Source organism: Pleurodeles waltl, chromosome 8, assembly GCF_031143425.1.
Source record: "Pleurodeles waltl isolate 20211129_DDA chromosome 8, aPleWal1.hap1.20221129, whole genome shotgun sequence".
NCBI classification, from domain to species: Eukaryota; Metazoa; Chordata; class Amphibia; order Caudata; family Salamandridae; genus Pleurodeles; species Pleurodeles waltl.
Genome location: NC_090447.1, coordinates 781,879,160 through 781,896,916, shown reverse-complemented (window position 1 = coordinate 781,896,916; position 17,757 = coordinate 781,879,160).

The following is a 17,757-nucleotide window of genomic DNA, read 5'->3' as shown; positions in this document are numbered from 1 at the left end:
TGTGGCCCCTGTCAAGGCCTCTTACCCTCCCTGCATATTTGTCCCCCTTCAATTATCAGGATATTATTTGCACAGACTATAATGTTTCACAAGTAAACTGCTAAATCTCAGACAGAAACTGCTTTGGCCCTGTACCCATGGACGCATGTTCCTGTGTAAGAACCTCACTTCTGGGCCCCCGGCCAACTCCTAATAGAGTCTCCTTACCATCTTCTTCCATCGATTAAGTGGACCTAGTCTTCCTTTCGGCATAAGGATTCTGGGACTGAGGACCTCCCCCACAAGCCCCAAATACGGGTAATGAAAGGTGTCTCCTTCCCAGCAGTCTTTTCAGGGCTGTGATGAACCACAGTCTTCCTTGCACACAGCCACTTACAGCATTACATCTTCTCACCCCTCAAGCAATCTATCTGGCTTCGTGATCACAGCTTCCCCTATTTTGTCTTCGCCCTGCCCTGGGTGAAATCTTGCACATTACTTTCATATTGTCCTCGGCGATGACCACAGACCATCTAAGTCACCAGCTAAATTTTTTCCCTTCTCCCTGAGAGACACTTTGGGATGCTGAGAGACCAGCTGCTCGTGCTGCAGTGGAATCGTGCCAAGCAGGTCACGTCTCTACTGTGGATGGAGCTGTGTGACAACATTGGCAAGACACTATGGGTAAGAACAAGCCCAGCCACATGGCTACATCCCAAACTCGAATGGATCTATATACCACTGGTCCTCCAACTGGGCAAACTGGGGATGCCGCCGTGGAGAAATCCCTCTTCTCAGAAGGTGATGCATGCATGCTTCAGTCACGAAAATAGAAACATTAATAATTTTGACATAAGTGTCTAATAAAATGATGAATGCTTGCACCAAAATTAACATGTCCATCACAAATGTGCAACACTAATGTAGGCACTATATACATATATAAAAAAATCAAACTTGTGCTTTTCACTGTCAGAAATAAGAGTAAGTACACATCACACACCTTAGCAGAAATAATATGATCAGCAAACAATTACTAATGGTTAACAATGAATTCCAGGACAAAGGTAAAGAAAATAAAAGAAATGGTTTGCAAACAATGAGATCATTTTCTCATGTATTCAGACCGAGAAATACAATTCTTTAAAAAATGGTCTGAATAGCACATTTGATGACTCTTAAGCTGCAGGCCCAGAACTTGTCTCCTAATTTCTCTGCCAGGTACAACCTCCTCAGGAAAGGGCATAAATTGGGCACTGAGCAGGCACCTTAATGATCTTACTTCAAGGGGTGGTTTGGAAGGGGTAGGCTTGGATTTGGGAGGGGTGGTCTTTGGTATGGGATGGGTAAGTTTGGGTGTGGGAGGGGGAGCTTTGGATGTGAGAGGAGTGGGTTTATGTTTGGGGGGGTGGTTGGGGTGTGGAAGGGGTCGAGGTAAGGGCAAATAAATGGTCTTCTTTGGGAAAACAGGTAGGAAGGTGTCAGGGAGTTAGATTTGGAGGTAGAGCTTGTGGCAGTGGGTGATGCGCGAGTGTCTTTTGAGAGTGCAGTTGCCTGTGAGTCTCATTTATGCGGTATACATTTGCGTGTGTGTCTTTTCCTGGGTATGTGTTGTTTGGGTGAGTGTAGGCGTTTGTGTCAAGTGGGTGTTGTGTCTAATGTATGTGTGTGTGAATGGGTGTGCTGTTGAGGTGCTGAAAGTGGTTTTGGTGCTTGCAGATGTGGTGGTGCATGTAGGTGTGGTGATGATTGTTCATGTGGGTGTGGAGTCTGTGGGTGTGGTGTCTGTGTGTGTTGATGGTAGCTGCGGGTGCAGTGGTGGATGTGGTGTCTGCAGGTGTGCTGGTGATACGTGTGGGTATGGTGTCTGAAGCTGTGCTGATGATACATGTAGGTGTGATGGTGGTTGTGGTGTCTGTAGGTAAGCTAGTGGTGGAGGTGACTGTTCATGTGGGTGTGGTGGTGGGTGTGGTGTCTGTGAGTATGTTTGTGGTGGGTGTGGTGGCTGTACTGTCTGAATATTGTTTGTGTGTGCCTGTGTTTATTGCTATGTTTGTGTTATGTATGGATGTGCTGCTTGTGTGTGTTGGAGTAAATGTGCGCAAAGGAGTGAGTGTGCATTGGACAGGGCTGGGAATAGGGAATTGGGATGGGGAAGGGGTGGGAGTTGGGTCATGAGGTTAGGATGGTTGGGAGGCTGCTGTCAGTGAGAAAATAAGACCCTGGAATGACCTCCGTAGGCCAGCCATAGCACTGTGAATGCTTTCCAGGTAAGGTAGCATTTGTTGCATTTGGCCACTAAACCTCTGGATGGTATTCAGTAGTGCAGTCTGGCCTACAGAGATGTTCTTTAGTAGGTCAATAGCCTCCTCATTCAGCACAACCGGGGGACAGCCATGGGAGGTAGGTGCTTGCCGTAAAGGGGACACCATCCCTTTTGGGGGGCAGGTTTTGGATCAATGAAGGAACAAGAGGGAAGGTGAAGATGATTCACTGGGTAGCAGATAATGATGCAGGTGGTAAAGTTGTAGTAGGGTCCGCCACCTCTAGGGACTGGTCTTCGGTGGAAGCCACTGAAGATGATGTACTAGAGCTCGTGAGCTCCGTTCCAGTCCCCTCACCCACTGTGTCACTGGGTCCCTCAGTGGTCTCTGCATCCGCATCACAGTGGCCAACTACTTCCCCACCTACGTGGCCAATGTCCCCTGTGCCTGCTCCAGATGATGCTTAAATGACAGATACACCAGTTTCAATATGTCTGTGTAAATAGAAATGATCATAAACACTGCTCAAAATATATTTTAAAAGTTTTCAGATTTCACCTGCTTCAAGGCATCCAAACTTTGGTTCTTTATTATCATCATCTCATGCATTTGGGAGAACACTTTCAGAAACCATTTGGTCACAGTTTTGTTATTACCCATGACAGCCTCCATATCATGTAAGACCTTGACTCTCATATCCATTAGAAGTTCTCAACAGGAACTGATTAACACCTCTGAGTGTGTGGGCCTTGTTGTTGAGAATAGTGAACTTATGTCACCCAAAAGATTATCAACCAAACATACATCATTACAGTGTGTTTACAAGGCTATTGATTACACATTGATGCTTTTGTATATTTACAAAATGACTCATGATTTGGGGCTGATACTGAGTTTGTCAGATGAGATACTCCATTAGTCCCTTTAAGTATCCCATTCTTCTATCACTGATATATAATCTGGACACAACAAAGGACATTGTGAAATGATTTATGGTATGTGGTACTCTGTGACCAATATGTACACATTTCTGTCTGTGTTATACAAATAATGCGTATGCCTATCATAATTATTCATCACCAAATAGTCTGGCTTGCATAAACATGTATGAAATAGTAAAACATCAGGCAAATCTGTCACTTTTAACGTGAAAGAAATAGTAATTTTGTTTTAAAACACATTTGGGTTATGTTTGGAATGTAAAATTTTGCCATTTAACCTGATGTTACAAGTCATTTTGGCTCACATGCTCACTCTTCTTTGTCTCAAAAACCACCTTACCACTGTGACATTTGGAACATTCACTATATCATAATAGCATTTTATGTTATGTCACCTGTAATAGGGCCAATGAAATGTCATTCACAATAGTGAAGGAGCATCACAATTCACACGCTCAAGATCAGTGGCCTGCCTGGTACTTCTGTCCCTTATACCATCAAAGTACCTGGTGTATATCTGTTGTTTAGGTAGGCATGTGTCTGCTCAAACCAGTCAGGTTGTATATTTTACCAAAATATAATCTGCAGAACACATCATCATACACCTTGGGCAAAATTTACACATTCAAGGACTCTTCTTCTAAGTTGGACATATGTCAACCATAATGTTGATGCCAAAATTAGTTGCTGTAACAACAAGTTATTTAACATGTTGAACTCACACTAGAACTTATCCCCTTGATCCTGCTGTGGGGCTCTCACGTACCCATCAAGGTCTGGCTAGGCCACCACAAGTATGCAGGTCATTAGGGGGTCAGTGTTGGGCCCATGCTCTTCCCAAGTTGGGAGGACAGGTTGAGCTGGACTTCTGATAAATTTCTCTTCCATTGTTGTAGGTCCTCCCACCTCTTTCAGCAATGAATGCTGTGCTTCAGATAGACCCCCAGGGTCAAAGCCTTCTTGGTGATAGCCCTCTATATCGCCTTTGTATGAGGACCATTCATCTGTATCATTAAATAAAAACAAAGGCAAAATAATTTTGTGAGTTTTTGTTTGTGTGTATTACTGTGACACAATTTTGTGACATCTCTCACAGGCATTTCTAACAAGTCAGTACACATTTTTCCTGGAAAATACATATTTGTGGTGACCTGTTGAGTACCCTCAACAGTTGCAATGTCCTCATCCTCATGTTGCTAATCCAGGCCACAAACATCATCTAGGCCAAGGATTTGAAACCTTTTCGGTAGTGAGAGCCACTTCTGACCAGCATAAATCATTGTGAGCTATTAAAGGCTAAACAACGTGTACAATATTATCACCCCAATACACAGCTACATTGGCTTAAAGCAAACATTTTATAGAGGCAGATACCATGGTTTGAAACACATACAATGCCTAAGGGCAGTATGAGCATGGCTTTGGGTGATGTATGAACAAGTGTGTGTAGTAAGGGACATATGGGCATATTTATACTCCGTTTGCGGTGATTGTGCGTCACAAATATTAACGCACAATCAGCACAAACGTTGCCCCGTATTTAAACTTTGACGCCCGAGCCCGCGGACGACACAATTCCGCCGTGTGCGTCATTTTCTGGATGCGGAAACCCACCCTGCGTTAATGATGTGCAGGGTAGGCGTTCCCGTCCAAAAAATGACTTAAACGGCCGTGCGTCGTATTTATGCTTTCGGGCAAAAATGACGCACGGTCGGGAGGCGGAGCGAGAAAATGACGCACAGCCCGATTTGCATCAAAATTTAACGCCTGGGTCAGGGAAGGCGTTAAAATGGGGCAAACACACCTGTATTTAATCAGAACACACAGAACAAACAGCAGAGCAGCAGAGCAGCAAAAGGGAGACATGGAGGTGATTCTTATCCAGCGTGCACGCAGACGCAGAGCCCAGCAGCAACAACACCAGCTACAACAACACCAGCAGGGACCCCAAAGGCAGCGCAGATAACAGGAGAGGATATTCCGCCCAAGAACCACCCTTCAGGGCCTCAGGGAACACGACATCATACAGAGGTACCGGTTGAACTGGCAGGCCATACAGCAGCTGCTGAGAAACATTAAACAGCAGTTGGCCCCCACTTTGGTGACACCCCACACCATACCAACAGAAACCAAGCTGCTTGCCATACTTCACCTGCTGGCAAGTGGCTCTTTTCAAACAACTGGTGCCCTGGTTGGCGGAATATCACAACCATCATTCTCCGCATTTCTGCCCAAAGTACTGGATGCCATCATTCGCCTGACACCCCGTCACATCTGCTTCCCTAACACACTGCAGAAGCAGCAGGAAACTAAACAGGGGTTCTACGCAATCAGTGTCTTCCCACACGTCCTTGATGCAATCGACTGCACACATGTACGCCTTGTGCCACCTGCTGCAACAGAACACCTCTACTGCAGCAGGAAGCACGCACATTCTATCAACATGCAGGCCATTGTCGATCACCAAGGAATGTTCACCAACATCGTGGCTAAATATCCTGGGAGTGTCCATGACTCATTCATCTTCCGTCACTGCACCATCAACCAACACTTCCAGGATGGACGGTATGGCAATGGACTACTTCTTGGTAAGTACTAAAACCTACTAATATACACACTGCACAGCAACCCTCTAGGACACACAACACATACACCACAACAGCAACATCTAGACAGGAACACACTGAGGTCCTGACATCACTAGCCATGTTTCTTAAGTCACCATTGAACCTGTCACACATCGGAATTTACTGTACAGCCTAATGTGAAGACATTCATGAGTGTGGTAGCCGAAATGTCACCTTGCAAAATGTAAGTGTCCCAATGTCCTTTACATTAATACACTGCCTAAGTCTAAAGGTATGGGATGTCCAGGGTACTTTCATATGAACGTGCTAACAGCACCTAAAAATGAAACTCTACATTGAACTATCTACTCACCCCAAGTGAAGACACAATGACACCTGTATCACAAGTCACAATGCTAGGGAGGGCACACTGCACTGAAAATCCCAAAACATACTGATGACAAACTGTTAGTAGACAAACACTTGCTCAGCCAAGGAAACAACACAATGCAGATGGTATAGCCTACAAGTATAGGATGTCACATTAGTACACTAAATAGTCACAGACAACACAAGACAACTACTGCCATTGAAGATCTTTTCAATAGTACAAGCTACATCAACATGATCCCATTCTTTTTCTCTTTCAGCTATCAGGGGTATGGCATCCAGCCATGGATAATGACACCATTTGGCAACCCGGGTACTGCTGCATAGCGGGCATACAACGACGCCCATAAGAGGACATGCAGCATTGTCGAGCGGACCTTCGGCATCCTCAAGTCAAGGTTCCGCTGCCTCAACATCACTGGTGGTAGCCTACTATATTCCCCCGAGATGGTCTGTAGGATCACCCTCACATGTGCAATATTGAACAACATTTGTGTCAAAAGGAACATTCCCCTCCTCGAACCAGACCCATACATGCCTGAAGATGAGGAAGAGGAGGATGCTGGCCTGTAACAGGAGGGGGAACAACCAAACACGGCTGCTGGAGCACGTAGGCGCCAACACATTGTGAACAATTTCTTTTCATAATTATCACCATCACCACTAAATGAACTATTGTAAATAAACACTGATAACAAACACTACATCATGGTCTGGCTATTCATTTCTGCACACCTTTAGCTCTAAATATCAGAAGAAGAATGTCGTCTCATGGAGCATTAATGATATAACAATCAGGACACAGAAAAATACACTACAAATGTAATGCCTATCATACAATGGTCACATACACACACAATGTAAATGACTGACATCCTGTACAGTTCACCTTTGAAGGTCAATAGCTGAGGACCACACCTATTACACACATACATGTAGGAAACATGGTTCATCGCAGCAGACGGCACACAACTAAAACACCATCACTCAACTAGGGGAAAACAGGCCTCATACATCAGGCAGTTGACATGCTTTTGCTTCAGGAACAGGAATGTATTACCAGACTCTTGGCTGCAGTAATTACAACTACTTACAATCTTTGCAATGACTATCTGTCACTAGAGTTACACATAAGCAGAACATACACAGCACAAGTGCCACACATATGACAAGCATCCAGCACATCACATCCCATCTACATGTCAGCCCTTTTCTAAAAACCTTACACACCCATGCGGCTGGTCACACCCCACCTGTCTGAAGAGGTCCCTGGAATGCTGATATGTGTACCCTGAGATTCCTCATCTACATACACACACTCACAAGAGTCATCCAGTGTGCCACACCCTTTCCTATGCCTACCATTGTCATAGTACCATCTCACTGCATGGAACTCAGCTCATATAATACACTGGCTTGGAGTTTTTAAGGCCTGGTATCACCTGTAGATTGATTCTCGTGTGAAAGGTACTGTAGGCCATTTTAAAGCAAATCTCATCCGACAGGACTAGTGAGACACTGATGGAGGCCACACCAGTGATCCCCTCCATGCACACCACCCAAATTTACATGCCCCGTCCCTGCTGATGCCTCCTACAGCATAGATGTAGACATTTGGGCAATTACACCGCTAAGCATTGCTACTAATGTTGCCGTGTAACACTTTATCAGGGTTCATGTGTCACCTTCAAGACAACACAGGACTTACACAGTGGGACATGTCAACTGTCTACTCCTCCCTCTGACCAGTCCTAGTCAGACCACTGATCATGTAATTTGTGAAAGAGCTGGCTCCTGATTGACCCAGCATCCTGTCAGCCTGACTGGCACCTGTCCGTGGGTCACCCTAAAGATACCCGGTGTCCACCTATGGACCACACTTGCTGTCCAAAACCTCTCGTACCTCAGAGGCTAATTTGTCATTTGCCTCATCAGTGTATACTTAAATACATTGTATTGCATCATCTGACTGTTATTTGTATCATATTTGTGACAGTGCCCTTGAATAGCTAAATCATGGCCCTTCCGTTGTCTGGGCCTCATTAATGCCTAAACTACAAAGTGTGACAGTGTACCTGGCCTATAGCGTTTGATGGTGTACCTGGCCTCCAGCAGAACCAGCAACCTCAGATAATGTCCATGAAAAGTCAACACATATGAGGACCCTGACAGTTCACACGCTGAGTAACATTGTTCAAATAATAGAGATGAGTCGTGTGTGCTGAATACCAGCCATTTACTTCTGCACAGAGGCTATGATGTTTCCTGATGCATTTCCATCCACAGAGGCCAACTTGAGTACAAATGTTGCAATGAAACATGCCGGATCCAGACACCTGAGACATTCTCTCACTCAGCACACCACGGTTGCCCAGTTGAAAGTCTCATTACACGTCTTCAGTGACAGGGTGGGACCATCCACGTGTAGGTTACCATGTCCTCAATGACTTTTGTCACATTTAGCTACAAACGATACTCATTAGATACACGATTAGCTGCCAATAACTCATGATGAGACGTGGACGTTACAGTGACAACATATACCTTAACTGTTGATACTGGATCAACATTGGACCACACACATGTACATGTACCATCCAATCAACAAAATGGTTGCAAGCAGCCTATCACAGTAGTGTCCCAGTTGTAACCTAGCAGGAAGAATGAAACATGCCACTAAGCCTGGTAATGCATAAAGGGCCACATACATCAACAACCTATTTGCTATCATGACATAAGGAACGTTGAGATTTAGCTATTAAATCAATGCTAAATGGTATGTCAGAATTCTCCAAAGAATCAATATGGCAAACGTCAAATGGGCAAATGGGGTTACAGATTAGCAAACAGAGAATCATACTCAATTTGCTTCCATGGGCCTGCTGCCAATGGTTTAGCATTACTGAATTTGGGAAAAACTTGGATAAAGTTGCAAGTCAGGAACAGCAAGCCCCAGGGTGCTGGGGGCCTAAGTCCCCCTCTGCTGCACCCCAAATATACATTTTTTATGCACATGTGAAGCACACACATGCATAAGGCGCATGTGTGCCCTACATGTCAATAGTGAAACACATTTTAGCTACATTAACTTGTAATTAGGACATGGTTACCCCCAAAAAAGGTTTAGGTGACAATTGCATTACCTATTTGGCCTTTATGCAATTTGGAATAGCTTAATACATGTGCTCACAATTTTGCTAAGGAATACATCCTGGTATCTCTTTCATATTTTGAAATTTGCAATCAGCAATTACCTACATATGGGCACAATTATGAGTAATATCCATTCTGGCCAATCATTACTATTGCACTGTGAACACCTTCTATACATCCTATAAGGGACATTTGCTATAGCTAACCCCAAAGTTTATCACTTAGCACCATTTGGTCATGCAAAATTCCATTTCTCATTTGGACAAATGAAATACATATTTGTCATAATGCATCATATTTTCACGCATACAGCTTGTGCGTCATAATTTTTGACGCACAGGAGTGCAAATAATGCAGAGTCAAAAATATTTTTCATAAATAGATATCATAATTGGCTGCGGCTTAATTTTCACCTCTAGAACTGTAAAATATGGCGCAAACAATTATTAATTCCCAATTATTAAAAATATTTTGACTCTGCATTATCTGCACTCCTGTGCGTCAAAAAATATGACGCACAGCCTGTATGCGTGAAAATATGACGCATAATGGAAAAAACGGCGGCCATGTTATGCAGGATGTTATGTCATAGGATATCCTGTTTACAGATTCTGTACAGTGGGTGTACTTTCACTTTCACTTTGCAGTCTCTGATTATTCTAGACTGTGTGGCTGTGTGCAAAGTGTTGTCCTGTGTATTAGTGCTTTTGTGTCCAGAGTGCCATCTTACTTGTTGTTTTGTCATCAATATATTGTTGTAGAATACTGTCTGAGTCTGTGTTGTATACATTTGTCCAGTCCAGTGTTGTTTTTATTGTCTGTGGGAGTCTGTTGTGGGTACTGTGATATTGGGGATAGTTGGGCTCTTCTATTTGTTAAGTTTTCTTTGTATTTCCTCATTCTAACTTTCCCCATTTCCCCCTTTTCTTTTCTTCTACTACTTTTTCCCCTTTTTCAGTGCTTAAATGTGTGGTAGGCCACGGCTTTCCAGGATGGGTGAGGAGGAATTGGGGGGGTTTATATGGCTGGTTTGCCATTTCCTCCCACTTATGCTGGAGGCTGGGGGTAGGGTGATACAGGGGTATCACACAGAGGCCCGAAAAGTCAGGTGGGGAAGGTGGGCCATCACTTGGTGCATCTGTATGGGAGCCAACGGAATGGCCATCAATTGAAGCACCGCTGGGATGACCTGATCTCCAGGGAGAAAGATCTGCTGGACCACCTGGGAATCAGGATTGGTGGCCATGTTGGTGAGTACAGATCATGTAAATGTGCATAATTTAAATCTGTGTAGTGACATGTGATGATTGGTACCCAATCTGCCAGATAAGTAGCTGACTGTGTGTAATGCTAGGGAAACATACAGGGTAATTGATGCACTATGTGAAGGATAACAAATGCTAGCAGTCAGGCAGCTCATGTTTTCCACACATACAGGTTGCTTGTAGCAGAATGTAATGTAGTGCCGCCTTTGTGTCAGACAAGCGGCACATTAATGAGGCAATCAGGACTCTACAGGTTCTCAATAGCCAGTGAAGTATGGATATAGTAACATCATACCTACATATGTTGACGCTATAGCTAGACTGACATTTGAAACCCTACATGATGCTGAAAATGAGTGCTGCCTTCACGTCAATTGAAGTTAGCAATGTGGCCCACACATATGTCACATGTGTGTCTGGTTAGTGTGTAGGGAAAGTGTTCACGGAAGTGCCATGCCTGTTCGTGATAAATGTGCTCCTTCACATTTTATTGATACATGCCAGATCTGAACATGAACCATATTTGTAAAGGACTCAGGTGCCCTCGGCAAACATATTAGACAGGTATTTATTGTCATTTGTGCCAAAATCCGAATAGGGATGGCAGTCCAAAGGTATGGACTAGGGTACAAACATCTATGTTTGGTGCCAATCACCATTGTTTGGACACACCAATTTATGAAACTGTAACAACATGAGGTATTGCCAAAGTACCTGGCCCTCTGTACCATGTACCTAACTGTCACAAATGTGTCATGACCACATAGTCTGTTTGACAGGTCATGCAGTCCTCAAGTAACCAGCTTTTGGATGTCTCTCTTGGATGCACATGATGAGATGAATACACACCTATATTGTTGCTGCACACTAATGGAGGTGCATGTTTGCCACCACATGACAGTCCGGGCCACTGCATGTGTGTAGAAGTGTGGGTAACTGTAGCAGGAGACCCATCCTATGTAAATGTTGCACATGAATTATTCCATGCAGTATGAGCATGTGTGAAAGTGTTTCATTACTCATGTCAGATTATCACATTGTGTTTGTATTTGAAATTGTTTGTCAGTGCAAGGATTCTGAGCATATTCTTCCTTCCATGCTTTACAGGTGGACCTGCACCGTACACAGTGGGAGAGGTGGCTTGTTTTGAGGACCCGACACCTACAGTGAGTGTTGACATGTGTGGTATGTTTTGTGTTTGCTGGTGATGTGTGATGGACTACTGTGTGTTGAACAGACTGCAAGGTTTGATGCGCTGCCCAATAATTAGTCTTGTTCCATTAGTGGGATTTCAGTTATCACTTCATTTTGAGTTGACCTATGCTTATCCATTTGTCTGATCTTGGGTCTGTAGGCCATTCCTGTAGGGCCCGCTATGGGAAATGGGGTGAGTCATGTGGAATACACTAGTTACTTTAAGAGTTGCACTGGGACTCGTCTCGGACTGAGTCTGCATGTCAGACTGACATTCTCCCAGATAGCTTCTGCAAATGGCTTTTCTGAAATCTGCTGCTTCCCTATTAACCGATGTACTGAGTACACTGTAGGTCGGATCTTCCGGGAGCATGTACTTCTACAAGTTGTACTAGAAGTGTGTGGGACTAGAGTGCAACGGCCTAGGTGTGCATGCTATTCATGATCATGGGTGTTCTTGCTCCTCTGTGTCTGTAGAAAAATACGCCTCACTGGAAGTATGTGATGTTGTCCTAGGTCAGTACATTTTGACATGTGTGGACCTTGGATAGGACAAGGTTTAGCTGACTCCAATTTGTTGGTAGCCCTTCACTGGTGGTGTGTGTGTGGAGGCAAAAACATGTTGAGCTTTCTATACACTCCAGGGTGTGCATCTATTTTGGGATTGTTTGTTGTTCTTCCCACCCCCCCCCCCGCAAAGACAGGCATGGGTTTGTGAATAGGGTACCTAGGACTGAAGCAACCAGTATGTTACACATACTTGTGATTATATGAAATATGGTTTTGAACCTAGTGTACACACTCAGTTATGGCACATGAGTTCTATACTAGCAAATCCCATTACAAATTGCAGACCTTGAAGTTTGTGATTGTTATCACATACACTGACTTATGTAGTCCAGGCAATAGGCGGAGGAGCTGCAGCATGATTGTTAGCTGCAACTGTAAGTACTTTGATGACAAGTTATTGGCAGTTGTTACCCATCATGTAGATTATTGTATATGCTATGTGTGAGATGACCTTTGTATGCAGGCTTCCCATGTACTTCCTCTGAGACTTTCAATGATCTGTATGGTGATATGAGCTGTTACAAGTACAGTAAATGTATTGTCAGATTGACCACTTGTGCTATTCCACACAATGCAGTTCCTATGGTAAATAGTTGCCCTTTGGCTTCACAGCTGCAAACATGAGTGCAGCACAGAGGCATGAATTTGAGAGGCGGGCCATGAGGTACCGACACATCCTGCAGGTGCAGTCGGGGTTCCGACGGATGGCCCGTAAATACCAGTCGGATCGGGCCTCCGGAGCATGGTGGGCTTCACCACAGGGTGGCCCAACGTTGCCCACTACAGCCACCACCACCACAACCACCGGTTCTCCCCAAGTGGCCCCAGCCACAGCGGGGAAAGTTGTCCCTGACTCTGCAGCACAACCAGGACCCAGCAGTGTGACAGCTGCAGGACAGTCCAGTGGGCTAGGCTCAACACCCACACAGAGCACCTCTGCCGGGACCCAAACAGCAGCAGCACCTCCAATCGACCCTGCAGCATTCCAGGCTTTGGAACGCAAAATGGACAAATTTATGAGGAAGGTGGACAAGCTTAGCCAGGATGTGGCCTACATCAAGAAGCGGGTCAGGTCTATCAGGCGGACCCTCCGGAGGGCCAACCTCTGGGACTTATATGTTCAATGTACATAATTGCCTCCACTCCCTCCTCTTTCCTTGTTATCATGATTAGTGGGCTTTGTGTTAGGTTAGTATAGGTTGTTAGCTTAGTTAGTGTTAGGGAGGAGGGTGGAGGTCCTGATTCTTTCTACTTTTCATTATTAAGTGTGTGGGTGGGTGGGCGTCAATGTTGTGGTTCCTGTGTGTTTAAAAAATAAAGAAAAATAAAAAAATAAAAAAATAAATCCAAAAAATTTACAAAAAAATATATGATTGTTTAGGATAGTATAGTATGTGTGTAGGTTAGTATGTGTTGTCCTGCATGTGTCCTGTCTCATAATGGTGAGTAGGGGTTGATGTTTAGATCGATTCGTTATATGTGTAGAGTAAGTTTAGCCTAGATTAGTTAGGGACAGTTGTGAGTAATGAGTAGTCAGGTTAGATTAGTGTAGGTATGACTTTTCTCTTAGTTGCCTCTGGTGTGATTAGTTATGAATAAATATATAGATAACCCTTTGCATTATGTGTTAACTGGTCCTTGATCATGGCCTTGCCATCAGTGTAGGTGATTGTTGTTCTATGACATTTGTGTCCTATGCTACAAACCAAAACAAACTGAGGTGTAAAATGGCAGCTACCCCTGTGCTACCTTGGTAAGTATCCACCATTTGTTAGAACCACCAATCGGAGTTGACATGGATCACAAAGGATTTGTGTCGATGAGTATGTTTTCTACGTCACAAAGTGTGCTTGCAGACTTGGTATTGTGGGGAAATTTTTAGGTCGGACTGCAGTGTGATGTTCAGGGACATCTTTGAAGATGATGTCTTGTTAACACTCTTGTCTTCTTGTCTTCATAACTAACATTGATCAATTGTGCAAAAATTCAGCATGATTACCTATTTGGATGTTTACTCAGAAAGGTTGATTGATGTTGTGTTTTGTAGTGTTTGCTTAGATAAGACTGCATAATTCAATGTGTTAGTATTGCATGGTGACAACATTTATCAGCCACTATTAGTTGACTTTGATTTCTCTTGATGAAGCATTATTCTGTACAACACAGCATGATTGTGTGTGGTTTCTCCCTTCATCAGTTATTCTCCTCCGGATGGGCAGGCTATGATGCAATCCTGGCCACTGCACAGATGTATCTGACTACATGATGTCAGGACAGTTGTATTGACAAGCTACATGGTTGTCACACAGGCACATTTGTGTTATCTACTGCACAGTTGATGTGTCAAATTACACAGAGACATATTTGGTGTGCAAGTGCAATTTATTGATAGGTGCTGTAGTGCAATATGTACATTGTCCATGTTTGCTGAGTCCGTTCTACTGCAATCTTACATGGTGATCCTACAGAAGGGGTGTGGATAATGCTCCTGACATGCCGGGGTGATGTTACAGACAGTGCAGAGGGACAGGATTTGCCGATTAGTAGGAGAGAGACATTCACTGGCAATGCTGACAAGTTATACAGTGGTTAGCAGAACAGTCATTGAGTATAGTTGTAGTAAGACTGGCATTTGAAAAACGTAGGACCTTGGTCAAAGTAGGCCATGGTGCAGGGACTAGTGCTTCCGGGTACTCTTCCGTGTGAATGTGATCTGTTCCATGTCTTCTTCTGATGTGTCTGTTGCCTGCTTTGTCCTTGTTGTTGTTGGTTGGGAAGGGGCAACACACACCTCAGTGTTAGAAGATGTGGAGTCAGACATCCCGGTCGCTGCTCCCTGGGAAGGTCTTAAGGGCAGTACTGCAGCAAGGAGGGTCTGCTGGTTTCTGAGAATAGCAGCCACATCACGATGGTAGGCAGCCAGGTCGGCCCTGCGAGAGTCATGATTGCATTCGTGCATGCAGTGGAAGGTTTGGGGTGCGAGGTGTTGTGGCAACTCCCTTACTGCAGTGGTGAATTCCTTGACAGTTTCTTTTAGTCCTTGCAGTATGGATGTTAGGGCTTGCATAGCTGCTGCCTGATCTGCAGATGACATCATGCACGAGGGCACCCCCTCAAGGCTGGCTGCCATAGGTTGCATCCCCACCCGCACCTCCTTGGCCAGCTCCCGCTGTACTCCAACTACAGTTCTTTCAAAGCTGGTGCCAGTGTCATCAGAGTCCTCAGCTGTATTGGAGCTGGCAGGTCTTGCAATTGGGGTGGTTCTTCCATGATGGCTGCTTGTTCTGTGCTCCTCCTTGTGACTGAAGGTGGGGTCTGGAGGGTTTCAAGGACCTCTTGGATGGTCTCCTGGGGAATGTTTATGGGCTCGTCATCCATGTCATCAGGGAAATCTGGGACAGGCATATCAGCAGGTGATCCATCTTCCTCTGCAATGAAACAGGGTACAACTAGTGTGTCTGTGTTGTGACAATTTTGACGTGACGTGCCTGCCTTTTGATGAATTCACTTTGTGTTCTTGTTTGGTATTGGTATCTGCTGTCCTTCAGATGGGCATTGTTATAGGCCTATGGCCCACCTGTGTGTCACATGTATGTTATTGAGTTATCAGACTTGTCAGCCTCATCGCCTCTAGGTGTTGCTTTATACCAAATAGAGAATAGCCACCTTTTTGTCCTACTCGACCCTCCATGTATATCCATTCTCATGGTGAGACCTTTCACTGGCTGTGGGTGTTCTGATGGTCCTGGCAGCACAATTGACTCTCAGGACCTGCCCCAATCCCTTATCGTTCACATTGACTTAAATGTAATTGACATGTAGCATATCCTATGCATGGCAATGTTATGATGTGATATGGATGTTGATATTGTTAATGTGTCCTGCTGATGTTGGGTAATGTGTGTTACATTGGATTGCCCTGATAGTCGTATCAGTGTCCTATTTCCCCCTCTGACTGTGCAGGTGTATTTCAGTGACCAGTTCCATGTGTCCCCTCCTCAATGCTGTTGTCTGAGCAGTATGACTTTTGTGATGTTGCCTTGTTTGCCAGGCACGGGTAGGGCCCTGACATACGCAACATGGGTGTGTCCTTAGTGCTGTGTCACTCCTATTGTTGTTTACATTGGCTGATGTTTGTGACACCTATGGGCATTGACATTTGCGTGTACTGGGGCCTTTGTCTTGTTTCAGGAGATTGTTGCAGATGTCATCCTCACCCCCTAATTTATGTATGTATTTTCCATGGGGAGGTTACTGCCATTGGCTACTTGAGCTACACACAGATCAGAGGTGGTAGTGTCAACTGTTGTGGCAGTTACATTGCAGTTGTCGTTTTGGCTAGAGGATTGCTAATAGGGCACTAGTTAATGTAGGAGATATGTTGGCTGACGAGTGCCAGGATGTAAGTTTGACGTAGTGGCCTTCCTTCCTATCAAGGCATTCCCTTTGCTCCATTGTTGGCATGACAGCATGCCCCCAAAGGACTGTTGCTGGTGTAGTGTAATGTTGTGCCCCAGCTTCTGTCTGTGCAGGCCATGCCCCCCTGCCGCGCCCCTTTACCCATGCCACTCCATGTATATGATGACTTACATGCAATGTGTAGTAGGTATTCCCCCCCTGCTTACAGTCAACATTATTGTATTTTAATTCCCCATGCGACTTACCCTGCATGTGCGTTGTCTCATGGTAGTCTGCGCTGTCCTGTCCTTGGATCCCTGTGACGATCTCCTCAGGGATGAAGGCTGCGACCATCTCCTCCATGTGGTCCAGGGCCTCCTGGTGTGCTGGACTCCCACTTCCAGTCTGCAGTGCTGCCTTCCTGTTCCTGGCCATTTTTTCCTTTGTCCTACGTTTGCAGTCATGCCAGCGTTTCTTACACTCGGTGACTGTCCTGGGTACTTCAGCCACACTGTTGATCTTGTCAACAATTTGTTGCCATATGGCCTCTCTCCTACTGATTGGCAACTTTGAGGTGATAAACAGTTGGTGCTGGTGTTCCGTCACCTCTTTAACCAGGATTTCCTGCTCCTCCGCACTGAAGCGACACTTTCTTTTCTTTCTATAAATTTCGTGGTTCTTGTATGGATCGTCCTGGCTGGTTCCTGGTCTGCTGTCATCTTCCTGGGGTCTGTAGTGGCATTTGGGATCCATTTTGGCTCTCCTCTGGTGCACTTGCAGTGTTCGCGTTTTTTTTTTACGCTATTGCGTCAAAAAACGGCGCATATCCGGGTTGCGGTGTCGTAAATCGACCCACAGTCATTTCCGCCTCTTTAACGTCGTTTTCCTTTACGACTTGACGCCGCGATGTGCTTCAAAAATAACGACTCCCATCTGTTGATTGCGCCGGCGTGCATCAAAGAATAAATTTGACGCCCGCATGGTGCTACGAAATGGCGTTAGCCGGCGGTAAATTTTTTGACGCAACACTGCGGCG